At 27.9% G+C, this 16,988-nt stretch overlaps 1 long non-coding RNA gene across 1 annotated transcript in view; it reads left to right on the top strand.

Moving 5' to 3' along the window:
• The window catches only part of LOC124437925, a 23,416-nt gene extending 6,428 nt beyond the window's left edge, over window positions 1-16,988 (top strand). The window contains exons 2-3 of the long non-coding RNA XR_006945908.1: window positions 15,977-16,032; window positions 16,905-16,988. This is a non-coding gene — a long non-coding RNA (uncharacterized LOC124437925). The remainder of the gene's footprint in view (window positions 1-15,976; window positions 16,033-16,904) is intronic.

Here is a 16,988-nt window from a genome sequence, read left to right as displayed (position 1 = left end):
TTTCAACCATGGAGATTGATTAAATTCAAGTACTCTATGTACTTTTTAATTTTAACCCGAGATCTAAGTATAATTGAAGATTTCTATAATGTAGCACATACTTCTCTTTATTTTGTAATGTAGGTATTAATTTTGAAACTAAACCTGTTGATATATTGTAATTAGAAGCAATTGTCTTACAATATTTTGATAACATATCACTAGTGACCTTAATTTTTTCGGGTGCTAATGGATAATCATTATGTAAATTATGTAGTTCTTCAGTGTATTCTAAATCAACTTCTAAAATTAGACCTTTTTTATTATCTTCTTTATATTTAGCAAGGTTTATGTTGTTAATCTGTTTCTCAGTTAACCATTTGAAACCACCAATAGGTAGGTATTGTGACATAGCCCACCCATATAAATTGTTAGCGTCTAAATACGTTAAATACTTCGATGGCTTCTTATTATCAAATGTTTTCATATACTTGTTATTAGCCTTACCATATCGATTAGAAATATAAGAAACACCTCCTCTCATACCCTTTTCAATGAATTGAAACATATCAATATCTGTCATTAGTTCTAATTTAATATCTGTCATCTTCAGCATAGCATCCCAAGACAACCCGGGTGATGTAAAATAATGACATGGGTCTAAGTTATAGTATTCAAGACATGTTTTTCGAAAGTTTTCGAATACATCAGCTAATAACAAAACGTCTGATTTTAAATACAAATCGTGGTAATCACCCATGTTTTTGAGATTGAATGTATTCCAAACATTTTGAGCATGATTATAAGAATCATCTGATATATTTTCATCAGTAAGAATACTATAAAAATCTTTTTTTGAAGGTAACTTCTCATCAAACTTTTCAAAGCTATCCATATAATCATATGGGTATATACCTTTTTTAGTCATTAAATTAAATTTTTCACTTTGAAACTGCTTAGAGGTGTATTTAAACGATTCTTTAGGTAGGTTACTAACAAGCTTTTCTAAACTAGAGCTCATAAATTGAAAACTATCAAGAAATGTTAAATAGTTACCTAACATGAAAGCCATATATTTTTCCATGTTATTAGGTATAGCATTTATATTCATATGCGTTTCCTCACCTTTTTTGTTTTTGTATGTATGCTTATTAACAATAGCTCCGATCTCTTGCATTATGAAGTGACTGTCATACCCACGTAGATTGTGAAATATTACTGGGATCTTTAATTTATCAGAGTCTATTCTAAGTTTTAAGTTACAATCTTGATGTGCCGAGCCTCTGTATTTGCCAGTGATATGACAATGGTCTCGAACTCGAATATCTTTGTTAGTATATTTTTTGTTACAGATGTGACATTCATCGGCTTTTTTAAATTCTTTTTCATCATCAGAGGTCATTTTTAATGGTTTATTAAAGTAGGTTTTCATAATATTTTTACAATATTTAACTTCTTTTAACATAGATTCCATAAATTTGTAAACAGCCTTTTCACCTCTATATATTTTAATTTGTTTAGTAAATTGATCATCATAGCAACAAACAACTTTATACCCATAACCACAGTCAGTATGTTTTTGATAGGCTTCAGTGAATGATTTTTTATTATTCTGATTACAACCAGATATCTTTTCTGTAATAGCTTCAAAATCAGCATATATAACAAACGGAACAGCTTGTTGTTTATGAAAGTTGTTGAATTTAAGTATGTTATTATTTTTATCAGGCATTCTTACTGATTGTATACCATTTATTAGTATACAGTTTTCTATATGGTTATTTAATATTTTTTCAGAACTAAAACATTGAAGACAGCGCATACAAAAGTGTTTTCTTTCCTTATGCTTTGTTTGATTGTACATAAATGCATTAAAATTTTTTATTAGAATATAATGTTTGTTTTTATTATCAGTTATTAATAGTAGTTCCATATGGTCTTCAAATTTTTCTTTTGATATATAAATGGGGTATGGTTGCTTATTTTCATAACCGAATACATTAATGTTAATTTTGTTTTGCTTTTCGATTTTATTATATTGTATAACATTCACTGGAAAATCAATCCCAGAGTAGTCTAATTTGTTAATATATTCTTTATCAGATTTTTTTATTCGGTATGGGTGTTTATTTTGTGAGTTTAAATAACGAATATGACACCACCTAAAACATTCATTATCTGTATTTTTGATATTAATTAATCCTTTTTTAGAGTTTTTAAGTTCTTGTGGTAAATTAATATATGAAGATCCTTGTAATGGCTTGTATTTAACAACATTAAGATAATGATTATCTATAGATTTAATAATCCATGCAGAACCTTCTTGATTGAATTTACTAATTTTATCTAATATATTTTGTTTTGAAATTTGTAGTGATTCATTGATTTCATTAGAATTTGTAATTGTTAAAGCTTGACTGTTGAAATAAGCTGTTTCTGTTATATGGTCAACATCACCACTATTTTTAATTTTGATTTTTTCAAATTCTATCTTTAAAACTTCAACAAATTTTAATCCTTTCATTTCTTCTAATATTTGTTTAATATAATATGTAAGATACTTTCTAGTGTTTTGTAATTGTTTTAATGGATTTTTATTACTATTAATATCAATTGTATAAGATTTAGTGAATCCTTTAAGAGCATTATCTTTTTCTAATATTTTAACTCTTTTTGTTGGTATTGGTTTTTTATTATTATCTGATAGTATTTGTATATTATTATCATACTCTTTAACCATATCTTTAACACTCTTTCTTGGTTTTGGGATTGGTTTTTTAACACTCTTTCTTGGTTTTGGGATTGGTTTTTTAACACTCTTTCTTGGTTTGGGGATTGGTGTTAATGCTTTGATTAATTCGTTTTTTCTAAGTTTATAATAACCTTTAACCTTTTTTTCTTTAGCAATAGCTTTTAACTGAGATACATTCATTTGTTTGATATTGGATTGTGATAGTACTTTTTGTACTGGTTTGGAAATTGAAGTATTATTACCTTCAACCCACGGCTTTTGATTTAATATTAAATTAATTAAATCGTCTTTAGTCAACTTTTGAAGTTCATCTTTTTTCATATTAGGCATACTATATAAAATACTCATGTCTTTAAGTACTTTATGTTTTGTTTTATCTTTATTCATCTTATGCATATTATATAATATAGGTTTGTCTTTAAGTACCTTTCGATTTAAATAATCTCTATTCATATATATACTATATATTTTATTTTTATTTTTTAAACGCACTAATTTTAATTATAGAAATAAATCTATATTTAAAACTTTTTTATAAAAATAATTAAATTAATCTATTTAACTTTTGAGTGTTTTTAAATATTTTGTAAATATTCTATTAATTTAGCTTTAGTTTTTATTGTGTTGGGTAACATTCCTGGTTCAAGACCGAAATACCATGGTATGAAATTTTTCTCGTGTATCCAGATCACTTTGTTTAATTTTTCTCTAATTTGTGGGTTATTAATAGCATCTAATACACTTGTATTATAATAATAATGAACCTCTTGTTGATGATTCATATAATCATCAGTTTTAAATATTAATAAATTTAAATGTTTATGATGTTCAACTAATTTTAATTGACGTTTATTTGCTTTTGTAATTAGTGTATGTATAAATGTTGGGAGATCTTTACATTTTTCATAACCGGTAAAATCAGGTGGATAATCTTTTTTTCTATCAGGTAGACTATCAATGAATATGAACAAACCAATTTTAGAAAATAACTCCTTATCAACCATTCGAAAATGCCAGCCGGCTCCGAAATAAGCGACGCTAAGAATTTCATTATTATTTTTTCTATTTGCTATCATATATATTATGTATATATATTTCTTTAAGTATATTTAAACGCACCATAAAATTTTATAAAAACTATATTATTTTTAATTTTTTGAATTTCTTAAATGTTTTCTAGTTTTAAGATGTAAAGTTTTATATGCTAAACTATATGTTTTATTACATAAATCACAATGCCATGGTTTTGACAACATATATGAAGTTCTATGTTGTTTGATTTGTTCTTTAGTATAAATTTTTGGTCTTCCTCTTAGTAGGTTATCTGAACACATATATACTATACTATATATATTATTTTTTTAAGGTGCGTTTATATTATCCTTTGTTTTATACAATGTTTTTTCAAAATCCTTCAAAACAACTTCTATATTAGAACTAGTTTTTTTACAACATAAAATAAAATTTCTAATCTTTTTTAATATAACTTTAAGATTCATATATAATCGTAAATGTTTTATTTATTTGACTGGGCCCAGTTGTTATAATAAGTACAGTTAATGTCTTTATCCCACTCAAGGATTTTATATACTTCACCAAACAATCTATTATCAAAAACTATTTTTGTCTTACTATTTTTCATATCTTTAACAGGGTGTTTTAATGCTATACCCCTTCTACTAGCTAAACGTATTATATAATAGTTATACATACTAATATTCTTTTTATTAATTAATTTATGTTTAATCATAGTACTAACAACCTTTATAAAATCACTAGTCAATGTCTCAACATATTCAAAAGTTACAAACAATCTAATTTTATTATAAAACCATTTTCTCCTTGAATGAACTGATTTTTGACATTTCCAAATCTCTGGTATCCATTCATTAACTACCTTATATGAGTGAACAGATCCACAGTTTTTGCAAACCATTTTATTGTTATCTGAAATAATTTCTTGATTATCGCAACATAAGTATGTCTTAACAGAACTATTAATATAACTATCACAAATCTTTTTATCACAAAAGCAACAATTTACGTAACCAAAAAACTCTTCTAACTCTTTATGAATCAATTTATTACAATACATATACTAGTACTATATATTTTATTTTTTTAAGTAATTTTATATAATAAATATCCAGATATAACACCAAGCCCTACCATTGTAATAGATTCATATTTTTTCATATTCTTCGATCTTTTATAAAAGTCATTTAGTTGTGGTTCTCTATGAAATGTTAATCCATTGTAATGTATCGTTTTTACTTTTCTAAGCGCATCTAAAGCTTTGTTCGTAAGTTCTATATCATTATCAGCATATTGAAGTTCTTGTCTTAGCTGTTGAATTTTATCATGCTGCTTGACTTCATTTTCATAGAACGCTTCTTTAGCCTTTTGTAGTTTTACTAAAGAATCATGGTATCTTTTCATTTCCTCAGTGTAACCGTTTTTATCAAGTTTATGAAATAGCCAGCCTGCTAGACTAAATCCTAGGCCATTAACAACAGCTCCAAAAGCTGTTCCAACCCCACTAGTAATAACACTTGTCATATATATTTATACAGATTTAAATGGATTTTCAGGGACCCATTTTTTGTCTTGAGCATATTTAACTAGCATTGTTGATGTTGTAATAGCAATAGCTAGTTTTGCAAAATCTTTGATACTGTTTGTGTCTGTTAATTTTTGACCTAGTTTTTAGACGCCATAGAAAGACCTACAGCAGTTGTTGTCACAAGCACTGCATCAAAAGCTTCATTCATAAATTGTTTCTTATTCATAGTATTACTCATATATAATAAGAAATATTTTATTCAAATGAGTCTAAATTATATTTTTTAATTTTTTGTATCAAAACATGTTTTTCACTAGTTGTTTCTTCTCTTGCTTTATCGTTTGTTAATTTTCCCTCCTGCCTTTTATCATTTTTTCTTGTATAATAGAGACTAACAATAGCAGTTAATACTCCAATAGTTCCAAATAAGAATCCGTAATTAATATTCCAGTTATTATCTTCAATTTTCTTTTTATTTTCTAATTCAATCCTATCTCTCATCTTCTTTTCTTTAGAAGCTTTTGATATAAGAGCTAAGCGTTTACCAGCTTCAACTCTAAGAGGGTCTTTCTCTTTCTTAACTGTAGTTATCTTTAGGTTTTCTTCAGACATGTTATATAATACTGTAGATTTTGTTCACAGATAACTCACAGATAACTCATAACTCACAGATAATCTTATAGATAACTCACAGATAACTCACAGATCTTTATATTTTTGTTATATTTACTCACCATACCATCTATAGTAGTACAATTGTCTATTATAATATCATCGATAACTTTTATGTCTGATAGAAATATCACTTCATCATAAGGTAATCCTTTAAATATGATCTTATATTCATAAGTATTTTTCATATGATGTATATGCAAATTTACACATTTCTAAGTTATTATTAATCTTACTCTTAACCATATAACCTTGAATTAAAGCACCTAGACCACTCAGGGTGGCTATAACTATCGGGTTCAGGGTTACGCTACCAACAATACCACCAGTTGAGACTAGAAAATACTTCCCATGTTTAATGATAGTCTAATTTTCTTTAATTTATTATACTTCCATTTATAACAGGTATACATCTTGTGATAGTATAAATACAACTTTTTAGCTTTTCAAATTCCTCTTGACTCAACTCACTCGAAATATGATTAAAATCTAGAACTTTTTCATATTATATTATAAAACATATTTAACTAATATGAATGATGATAGCGTTGATATACCGAGTAAAGCAATCATATCTGTTTGATGGGGATTATTTACTATCATTTTGTATGTTTATGTACTAATGGTTTTTATGAACTTCATCTAGAGTATCTAGGTGTTGTGATGGTGTATTATCTTGATGTACTTTTTTAGGTTCTTCCTTTTTAACTCCATAATAATTTATTTTAGAATTAATACCGAATTTCATATTTTTATTAGCTAATGTTAAAATATTATTATACCCATCAATCTTTTTATCTAATATGATCATACGGCTGGGTATTAAAATCATACCAGGGCTGATTGCCATATTTAAAATAACATTCGTGTCTTTTATAGCTTTCCTCATGTTAGATATAAATACAGTCGTATCATTCTGTACTATAGTATCCTCTAATAATTTCCTAAAAACGTTTTGAGTTTGCAGGCTCTTAGCTCCATGATTAACTATTGACCATCTTGTATTTGCTTGAGATCCAAGAATTGTATAAACAAAGCTTTCAATGCTCTCTTGCAAAAGACCGATTAATGTAATACCTTCAGAATGATATGCAATGAAGCTCCTATAATCAGTAGTTGAATATTGAAAATTAACATAATACCCATCATTGTTTTATCAAATTTTAAAATACCTTTATAAGGTATATGCTTTTTCAATTCCGTAAAGTCATATTTATCTAATAACGATGGATGCTTCATAAATTTTTAATCTGATAATATAAATGATATTTAACAAGGCTTTGTATAATTTTAATTTTATCATAATTTAAATGATTAAGCCCAATACCAGATAGAAACGAAGCCACATAACATCCACAAATCATAGCATAGTATGCTTCTTGTTTATAATTTAAATGACTTTTAATATTGTATCTTATACCAGTAGGTTGTTCTTTTTTACTTTTAATTTCACTTGACCATGTGGCTGTTATAGGTGGTAAACTACTCATAAAATAATCATTCTCTGTGACATACAATCTGAAGTTACAGATATCGACATTTACCGGCCTTTGAAATGTAGGTTTTACAATAAATTTGCTACTCCAGCGATGCAGCATATGATCGAAATAATCCTCATAATAACCTTCATCTCCATTAACAGCTGCTATTAGATTTGAAAACAAAGGTGTTTTAGTTGTTTCTAAATATATTTTTGGCCATGTATATATACATGTTTTAAATCATCATCACCTAATTTTATAGCATTTTCTTCTATTTGCTTTTTGACATATAATATAAGCTATGTTATATATGAAGTTCACTGTTTTTATAGACGGAGATAGTAAAAATTGACTTACAAGAAAGTATAGTAACAACTAACTATTCATATTTATATATCAAAAAGCTTATGTGTATTGGGAATATAAAATGTTAAATTAAATAATACTTTAGCTTTTACAATAGGCACAACAAAATATAATATAGATGCTGGTTACTGGACTTTTAAAATGCTTAAAACGTTTCTTGAGTCTGTTAACGTAAAGCTTGAGATGGTAGAAAACAACGGAACTTGTAAAATAACTAATAATAATGACGAGGTATTAGTATTATCTGATACTCTTATTAAAATGTTAGGCTTTAATGATACTATAAAAACTATTAAAAAAGGTATCGTACAAAATGGTGTTTCTAAAGTGGATATAAACAGAGGATTAAACTATATTCAAATTTCTTCTAATATTGTAAATTCAAGTTATAATTATAACCCTGAAGGAAAAAAAGTAATATAGCTTTAACTTTACCAGTAATAACAATTCAGTCGTTATTTGGCACTGTATACGAATACAATGATATTGAATCTAAAGTTACAATTATAAAAGGAGCCTTTAACGAGCTAATATTTAATATATTAGATCAAGATGGTAACCCTGAATGTAGGTAGTATTCTACTTGAATGTTATCTTGAGTAAGTTAAATGGATGAAGACATTAAAATTGAGCAAAGTTTAAGAGATATTTATTATGATCCTAAAACAGGGTATCAATCAGCAGAACGGCTGTATCAGAAGGCATTAGAAGAAGGTATAGATGTTAGTAGAAAACAGGTTAAAGAATGGTTAATATCTCAAGATACATACACTAGATATAAACCTATTATTAGGAGACATAAATTCAGACAAACAAGGGTAAACTATCTTGGTGAACAAATACAAATGGATTTAGTTGATATGGGTTCTTATAAGTATAAAAACAATGGTTATTATTGGATATTAACAGCTATTGAAATATTAAGTAGATATGCATTTGCTATCCCTGTTTATAGGAAAGACACAAATAATATGACAAAAGCTGTTGCAAAACTATTAAGTCAATTTAAAGATAGATTTAATGATTACCCGAAACTAGCTCAATTTGATGATGGTAAAGAATTTTATAATGTAGGTGTCAAATCATTATTAGAGAAACATGAAATTAAGTACTTTTCTACTAAAAATGATAAAAAAGCTGCGATTGTCGAACGATTCAACAAAACGCTTAAAACATCTATGTGGAAATATTTTTACAGTAAAGGAACATATAAATGGATTGATATATTAGATGATTTAGTATATAATTATAACAATACAAAACACAGTACAATCTTAATGAAGCCTAAAGATGTTAATAAAAATAATGAAGATGAAGTATGGAATACATTATACGGTCATGAAGTTGCTTATTTACCATTACCTAAGATTAAAATTGGTGATATGGTTAGAATATCAAAGTATAAATCTATATTTATGAAAGGTTATGAAGCAAATTTTACAGAAGAGCTTTTTAAAGTGACTAAAGTTATTAGAGGAGACCCTAATTTATATGAGATAGAGGATACAGAAGGAGAGCCTATAATCGGTAAATTTTATGAAGAGGAATTATCAATTGTTAATAAGAAAGATGATGTCTATAGAGTTGAAAAAATATTAAAACGTAAGAAGGTTAAAGGTAAAAAGATGGTTTTAGTTAAATGGTTAGGTTATGATAATAAACATAACAGTTGGATTCCTGAAAGTGAAATACAAAATATAGAGTAATCTATATAATGGCAGAAGGTTTTGATTATATTGAATTAAAAGATAAAAAGCAAGAAGATGATAACGATGATAATAAAGATATTGCTGAAACATCATTTCTTAATGATAATGATAATGATGATAATAAATATTGGCAAAATTTTAAATTTATTGATGATAATTATGGTGTAACAATAAGAAAAGAAACAAATAAAAATAATACTCTTCCTGATGTTCCTACTAATTCAACTCCTATTAATACAAATATTAATAGACTTGAAAATGAAGTTTCTTTTGCTATTGAACAGTTTATTACAAAAAATCATAAAAAAGAGTTTAAATTTAATAACCTAAAAGGTATGGCAGCTTCTGAAGGTTTAAATTTTAGATTAAATTTAGGTAAAACTAAGTTTAATAATATTACTTACAAACCATTAAATGCAATAAATGAGCGAGGTGCTGAAAAAATTGTTTTAAAACGTAATAGTAATGGTAAATTACAATACAATAAATCAGAAAGTGTTAAAGAAGCTGTTAAACAATTTAAAGAAGAAATTACAAAAATTATTAATTTGCAAAATGAATTTATAAAAACTGAAGAGAGTATGCCTATGGTTGATTTAAATAATCAATATACAGAAAATTTCAATCAAATAACTAATCAAGAGCTTAGAGAACATATAGGTGTAATGGCCCCCTTTGAAACTATTGATAAAAGAACAAGACCGCAATTTATAAAAGCACAAATAAATCACTTTTCTGAAGAGCTAAACAAAACTATAGCTAGAATAGATGAAATAGAAAATGAAAATGGTATTGACAATAATATTGATGAATTAACTAATTTGCACGAAACGGCCGCGGAATTAGAAATTATAATTAAAGAAGAAGAAGATCAATTAGAAAAAGAGGATGTACGAGATAAACAGGAAGAAGACATTACTAGGTTACAACAGTTTAAAGAATGGGTTAAGGAAAATATACCTGGATTATCAGCTTTAGCTATATCTATGGCTGGTATAATTACAACCATTGTCATAGGAGCTAGAAAAGCAATCCTTCAAGGTGCTCAATCTACTAGTAAATTTTCTAAGGCTTTAGCAAATATAGGTAAAAAATTATGGCCAGTGTTAGGACCATTATTGAATATTATCGCTCAGACTATATCCTGGGGAGCAAAAGGTTTAGCATGGTTAGCTTCTAATCTATGGATTTTAGCTATTGCTGCTGCTTTGTTAATATATGACCAGTATAAACAAAGAAGAAAATAAAATATGTTTTAATATATATGAACAGATTACAAGAAGAGCTTTTACCTAATTTTAAAAGAATTAATATGGCAAAAATTAAAGGTACCCGTACTTTTTATAGTATAACCTTTAATCCTAATAGTGTTAAACCTAATGAACAAATCTATGTTAATGTGCCCAAATTAAAATCAAATAGTTGTTTAGTTCCTGGTTCGCTTAATCTATCATTTGATCTTAAAATCAGTAATACAAAAAGTCACTTTCTAAATAATCTAAGTAAGATTTTACAGCATAGACTACAAATTAAAGTGGCAGGAGAGACTCTTTACGATTGTTGTGAACATAATATTATAAGTGTATACAAAGACCTGTGGTTGCCCAAAAGTGATCGACAAAGCCTTATTGAATATGGAATAGCTAACGAAAATTTAAGAAAACTTATTTCTAAAGATGATAGTGGTGCAACAAGTGGAAGTTCAGAAAAAGTATCAGATAAATTAATGTATGATATTTATAGTACAAGGCAAAAAATTAATATTGATACTATTCTTAAAGATCATGGTCTCTATTGCCCATTCAATATGAATAATAATTTCCAATATATAATAACCCTACCCCCGAGTGATCAAGTTCTTATCGCTCGAAGCGGTCAAAATATCGGTGATTATGAATTAGAAAATATTCAGCTAGAATATGAAACTATTGAAAATCAAGAAATTGCAGATGAGATAACAAATCTATATTCTATAGGTAGAAGCCTATTTTACCATCATATAACCCTCTTAAAAAAGGAAAAATGGGATAAATCAAGCACATTACAGAATATTAATGTCAATGTGCCTCGTAAAAGTATGAAAGGCATTGTACTACTATTCACAGAAAATTCAATTAGTGATAGTGAAAAATTTTTATATCCATTAATCGATTCAGTTAAAATCACTATTGAAGGTTCACCAAATTGTATTTTCGCCCAAGGTATGGATAAAAAAGTATTTTATGAAGAATCAAGACGGTTTTTTGATAAAACTAACCCAATAGATTGCTTCATGACAATTGAAAAATTTTATAAGGATAAATTTGCATTAGTTATCGATCTACGCACCTTTCAAGAAAAAAATATTGCTGGTAACGGAAAACGAATCATGAATACTCAAAACGGCATTCTTCTTGAAATTAAAAAGAGAGCATATACAAAAGATTTAAACTGTTACATATATGTTGTTAGTGATGCTCTTATTCAATTTGTTAATAATGATTTACAAAGTATTCAATACTAAAATAACCAGTAATATATAAATGAACACACCCTTTAATATGATTATATTAGGTATGACAGCTTGCGGCAAAACCTTCTTTCTTTTAAGAATGTTAGAAGAAAACTTTAATAGACATTTTGATTACATTATTTTATTATGTCCAACTCTCTCATATAATAAAACCTATCAAGAATGGAAATATATAAATGATTCTGATTTAATTAAAGTAGAATGTGACCAAGATCAAGTAGATATTGTTTTAAAATATGTTAGTGATGTATATAAAAACACTAATAGCCTTGTCGTTTTAGATGATTGTGCGAGTTGCTTAGATGTTAAAAATAGGACATCGGAATTAGTACGATTAGGGTTCAGTGCTCGTCATTATGGGCTTTCTACAATTGTGGTGACACAGCAATTGACTAGTATTTCTAAACCTTATCGTGAAAATATAAGTTATTTAGTTACATTTTATAATACAAACCGCAATGATATGAAAACCATATTTGATGATTATCTTTATGGTGTTGAAAAGATGATATAGAAGAAATAACCAAAAATTGAAAAATAATAAGTATGCACATTTAGAAATCAACTTGTATATCCATACCAATGGAAAATTGTTATTCCGCAATAAAACATGTGTTAATATATATATGCCAAAGCGTAAAGAGCCTGAAACAATTGATGATATAATTAATGAGATTGATTCCGCAAATAATACTATCAAAGATGCTGTATGTGATGATAATATACAAGATAAACCGCAAGAAAGTTTTAATAAAAGAGATCAACTACTTAAACTAGCTGAAGATGGTGATTTAGACAAGTCAGTTGCTTACATTAAAAAATGTAGTCAAAAAATTATTGATAAATTGTACACTGAATACGAGAAAAAACGATTACAAAAAACCAATGAGTTTTTAACTGATTTAGTTATATCAAAATTTTCAGATGTATTAGAAGGGTTTGATGCTATTCAAGACTCCAAAGAATTAACAAAACAGCTTAAATCAGACGACCTTTTAAAACGAGATGTGTACAGTTTAGTAGAAAAAATATCTCCCCTATTACCATTTTTAGGGTTTTTATCTGGGGGTATAACAACCGTTAAACATGTTTACGAACATAAAAATAATAAACCGGATATGAAATCTAAGGAATAATATAAATGAGCTTATTTTATGGACATGATAAAACAGATATTAATGTAAATATACAAGGATCTGTAGATAAAACACATCTATCAGATAACTACTATACTAAAACTCAAGCTGATGGTAAATTTAATGACTACTATACTAAAACACAAGCTGATGGTAAGTATGCTTTGATTTCTAATTTACTAAAATATTATACTAAAACACAAGCTGATAATAAATATGTTTTTGTTTCAAGATTAGCTAACTATTATACAAAGAATGAAACAAATGGTAAGTATGCTTTAAGTTCTAATTTAAATAAATATTATACTAAAACCCAAGCTGATGGTAAGTATGCTTTGACTTCTAATTTAAATAACTATTATACTAAAACACAAGCTGATGGTAAATATTATACAAAGACTGAAACAGATGGTAAGTATGCTTTAAGTTCTAATTTAAATAAATATTACACAAAGACTGAAACAGATGGTAAGTATGCTTTGACTTCTAATTTAAATAACTATTATACTAAAACACAAGCTGATGGTAAGTATGCTTTAAATTCTAATTTAACTAACTATTATACTAAAACACAAGCTGATGGTAAATTTAATGACTACTATACTAAAACACAAGCTGATGGTAAGTATGCTTTAAATTCTAATTTAACTAACTATTATACTAAAACACAAGCTGATGGTAAGTATGCTTTAAATTTAAGATTAGCCAACTATTACACAAAAAATGAAATAGATGATATAGTAAATAGTAAAGTAGTATATCAAAGTAACCAATTAAATTATACCACAACTGTTGATAGCCAACGAAATATTATCAGAATTGTTTTTAATAATATTAAATTTATTGAATTTACACTTTTATTAATAAATCCATCTGATAACTCTAAAACAGTTAAATTAGATATTATGGTAGATAAGATTAACAAAAAATTTATCATTCAAATAATAAATGATAATGAAAAAAAGATAGCTAATGCATTACTAGATTTATATTACGTATACTGTGCTGATGATGATCTAAACTATATTTATATTATTATTGAACCAAAAAAATCTTCAGCTTCAATTGATTATGACATATGGAAAAGAAAATGGCTGGCAGCATTTAATGGATTCACTAAAATTCAAGTTTATTCACACCATCAATCTACATTATCTATGAGATATAATGGTTATTCACAAAATTTCGGAGCTATTATACAAGATAATATTCTAGCAACTAAAAAATCTGTAAATGATGAAATCGAAAAATTAAAAAAATTTATTAAAGATAACTATCAAGCTAAGCCTAAAGATGAAGGTGATCATTAGATATATTTGACTACATATCACATAACTGTTTGTAACAAGTAATTAATAAAAACGGTCTACCGCATATATACCTTTTATAATAACTGTTTCTGGAGGTAGTTTATAAAAATTAAATTATTAACACTTGATTATTAACACTTGATTATTATACATGCGCTGATGAAATGTGCTGATTACATTAAACAACCATTGTTAAAAAACATGCACTAAGACACGCGCGCTGCTACTGATATTTTAATAACACTTGATTATTAACATTTGATTATTAAAGACGGTTTTTTTAAGAGTATTTCTTAAGCCTCTGTTATTCTCGAATATTCTTCGAATATTCATCGAATCAATGGAGGCGACCCCAATTTTCACTTCGTGAAAAATTTTCCCATCGTCGCCTAGAATTTGATGGGGCTCCATCCCCTGCTCGAGCACTTTGTGCTCTGCGCTGCCGAGCCCCATCAAAACCAATGCTTTATTAACACTTGTTTGTAAAGACCGTTTTTAAAACATATAGATTCCATATTTTTAAACAATGACTTTTTTACATGGCCTTTTACTGAGGGACGCCTTTGAAACATGGCCTTTTTACACTGCTTTGAAATAACGATTTTTACACAGCTTTTTTACATGACCTTTTACCAGATGGACGTCTTTATACCATGGTCTTAATTTACGCTTTTATAAAGATAGTTTTTTACCCACGGGTGTAGTAGTAATATACATGTGGGATTCGAATACATAAAAAGTAAACTTTTTATGGATTCGTACCCCCATGTATATTACTACTCAGCATCGGCACTCTTGAGGGTTGACAACAAGATCCAACGAACAATGGCCACATTCACACCTTTAATATTGGCCAAATTGTATGTTTCCATAAAGTCATCATAGCTAACGGCAGACGATTCAGATCAAAGTAAAACACTAAGAATGACATCTTACCATGAAGTAACATCAACACGGGCATCAAAACGATCTTACAGCATGTCTTCAACCCGCCGTTCTTCTGCGACTGCAGCTTCGTACTCAGCAATTTCATCGGGCGAAGCAAGCGGTTCAATATTATCGGCAAATGGCAAAATTTCCGAATTAGATTCGTCCGAATTTGCCGTCATGAATTCCGATGAAGAAATCGATGCGTTTGTCTCGATCGAAGACTCAGAAAGCGAGCTAGATCTCGATGAGTTTGACATTTTTTTGCTCTATTTATGTATTACTTTGTATACTTTCCAATGTGCGCTTCTTGCCGTGTTAAGACTATGACGTCACAGACCTTTGCTGATTGCAAATATTCAAAATGGCCGATTTTAATGGCGGACATGAAAATTAGACATTTCAAATGTTCATAACTCCCTCGTTATACTATTATTTTTGCTTAAATTTTACGAAAGCAATAATTGATATGTGTTTAAACTATTGAATGCTAAAATCGATGATTTTTTAACGTTCAGTTTTCGTCTTAGTACCACTTTAAATTAACTCAATTTAAATTCTAATTATAGTCTGGTTGCCAAATGCCACTTTAAGACAGAACGTTGCTGTTCAGGACCCCAAGCAGGTTTTTGCATTTTTTGTATCTTTACAAAATATAAAATTCATAATTTTAAGAGTGTCAACTTAGCACCCTTGGTGAAAATCTAATTTACGAGCTCATATATTGGCTGACACATTCTATTTCTAGATTTCAGCCATCCAAACTGTCTCACCTCTGCTTTTTAGCACGTTTAAATAAATTATGAAAGTAATACAGACTGATACTGGCATGCTATCTTGTAGAAATGTGTATATATACAAAATGAGTTACAAAGATTTTATAAAACAAAGAGGTTAGGAATCTAAAATTTTATTATTTGGCTGTTATTGAACATTTCCACTGACCGAATAAAAAATGCTGCAAACGATTGATTGTCGGGTTTTGTGGTGATTTTGACAAAGCCATGAACATTTTCTAAATTACTGTAATTTAACCCGATAACAAAAACATATTTTAATACTGCTTAAATGTACTCTTTCAGTCATACCTGTTTTTATGACTTCTTTTTACATTTATTTCCTGATCTTTCACCGTATTTTAAAAATAAGGTCATTACTTTTGACATAGAACAGACATATCCAGATTTTTAAAGTATAATGATATCTAATGACTCATATATGATAAAGACACACGAAGCGTAATGGAACATTCATGGAACATTTTTGATTCTCTCCAAGACGCACAGCTTCATCTATCTTGACGAATCTGGAGCAATTTCGCCAGTTACGATATTAAATAAACTCTCACAATGGCTTTCTGGATTTAGTGGAACAATACACAATTGCAGCTTACTCTCAATTTCTCTTGATCTTTTGCATCCGAAAATATACGTGCTGGCATTTCTTCGTTATGGGTAGCTACATCGTTTGATGATGATTCTTCATCTTTCATTTCAGATGCGCATTTAATCAGATCGCTGCAATATGAAGACTAAATTCCCAACGAGATATTGCTGAAAGGTTCAAAGTTTTACCAATATA

The sequence above is a fragment of the Xenia sp. Carnegie-2017 genome, unplaced genomic scaffold (genome assembly GCF_021976095.1).
Source record: "Xenia sp. Carnegie-2017 unplaced genomic scaffold, XeniaSp_v1 HiC_scaffold_18, whole genome shotgun sequence".
Lineage (NCBI taxonomy): Eukaryota > Metazoa > Cnidaria > Anthozoa > Malacalcyonacea > Xeniidae > Xenia > Xenia sp. Carnegie-2017.
Note: the sequence above shows the minus strand (reverse complement) of the source record. Positions and strands in the feature narration are given on the sequence as shown.